The sequence below is a fragment of the Neophocaena asiaeorientalis genome, unplaced genomic scaffold, assembly GCF_003031525.2.
Source record: "Neophocaena asiaeorientalis asiaeorientalis breed wild unplaced genomic scaffold, Neophocaena_asiaeorientalis_V1.1 scaffold327, whole genome shotgun sequence".
NCBI classification, from domain to species: Eukaryota; Metazoa; Chordata; class Mammalia; order Artiodactyla; family Phocoenidae; genus Neophocaena; species Neophocaena asiaeorientalis.
The window spans coordinates 8,522,405-8,524,468 of record NW_020174560.1 but is presented as its reverse complement, the minus strand read 5'-3'; positions in this window follow the sequence as shown (position 1 = coordinate 8,524,468).

The window sequence follows — 2,064 nt, the reverse complement described above, 5'->3', positions numbered from 1 at the left end:
CTGCTTCTAGGGGAAGATTTACAGGGAAGCTAAAGCTTTAAGGCCCTCCCTTGTGCAGACCCCTCTAATGGCCCTGGGTAATGGGTGCCATCAATTCACTACACAGGACACCTTGAAATACCCTGAGCTCCTCTGTAGAAGAAACGTGATAGAAGTTTTCCAAATTTGACAACAACCCTGAAGAAGTGCCTGATGTTACGAACAATGAGTTGTGAAGCTGAATAATAAACTCTCAATAATAAAAACCACATTTTAATCAGCCATGCTAAGGAAAGACTGAATTGTCATTGTCTTCTGACTATACAAAATATTACAAAATCTTTGTCATGCTGAGGAGTGATCCAAAAATGTGCAGTCAAAATGTAGGAAAGACAGGGTTTTTTAAAAAATTAATTTTATTGGAGTATAATTGCTTTACAGTGTTGTTAGTTTCTACTGTACAGCAAAGTGAATCAGTTATACATATACATGTATTCACTCTTTTTTTTTTTTTTAGATTCTTTTCCCATATGGGCCATGCAGAGTATTGAGTAGAGTTCCCTGTGCTCTACAGTAGGTCCTCATTAGTTATCTATTTTATATATGGTGGTGTGTATATGTCAATCCCAATCTCCCAATTTATCCCTCGCCCCCTTTTCCCCTGGTAACCATAAGTTTGTTTTTTACATCTGTGACTCTATTTCTGTTTTGTAAATAAGTTCACTTATACCCTTTTTTTTAGATTCCACATATAAGCAATATCATGATATTTGTCTTTCTGTGTATGACTTACTTTACTCAGTATGACAGACTCTAGGTCCATCCACCTCACTACAAATAACTCAATTTTGTTTCTTATTATGGCTGAGTAATATTCCATTGTATATATGTACCACATCATCTTTATCCGTTCCTCTGTTGATGGACACTTAGGTTGCTTCCATGTCCTGGCTACTGTAAATAGTGCTGCAATGAACATTGGGGTGCATGTGTCTTTTTGAATTATGGTTTTCTCTGGGTATATGCCCAGTAGTGGGATTGCTGGGTCGTATGGTAGTTCTATTTTTAGTTTTTTAAGGAACCTCCATACTGTTCTCCATAGTGGCTGTATCAATTTACATTCATACATACATACAACAGTGCAAGAGGGTTCCCTTTTCTCCACACCCTCACCAGCATTTATTGTTTGTAGAGTTTTTGATGATGGCCATTCTGACCGGTGTGAGATGATATCTCATTGTAGTATTGATTTGTATTTCTCTAATGATTAGTGATGTTGAGCATCCTTTCGTGTGTTTGTTGGCCATCTGTATGTCTTCTTTGGAGAAGTGTCTGTTTAGTCCTTCGGCCCAGTTTTTGGATTTGGGGTGTTTGTTCTTTTGATATTGAGCTGCGTGAGCATGGTACAAAATTAATACACAGACATCTCTTGCATTCCTATACACTAACAATGAAAGGAGGTATTTTAAAGAGGATGTTTAGGTAGTTAAATTTTTTAATTGTCTTTTTTTTCTGGGTTTTGTGATATTTGTGGTATTTATCAGCTTTTAAAATGTGAGGTTTTTTGGTCATTTCTAATTCTACGTAAATGTTCACTTTGTACCTAACTTCTGATTGTAATTTTGCACTCTCTTTTCTTAAGGGGGCCCCGCCAGTTTATAAAAGCATGGTGCCCTGTACAATTTGGATCTGTCCCTTCATAGGTCATCTCATTTCATTATCATAGTAACTCAGTGAAAGAATTACTATTGTTATCTTCATTTTACAGATAAAGAAACTAAGGGTTTAGAGATGATAATTTTGCCCCAGATCCCACAAACTGGAAAGAAGCAAAGCCTTGTATCAAACTTAGATTTGACTTGAAGCCTGTGCTTTTCCTACTATGTTACTACCAGAACCAACATTTGTGGGAATTCGTCCATGGTCCAGCCCTTTAATGTTTGGGGAAACAGTGGTTTTTAACTGCGTACACAAATCCTTTGATATTCTTCCCTCCCTAATTCCCCTCCCCTTGAGTGGGGCTGGACTTCGTGACTTTCTTCCAACAAATAGAATATGGAGGAAATGATGGTGCATGATTGGGTC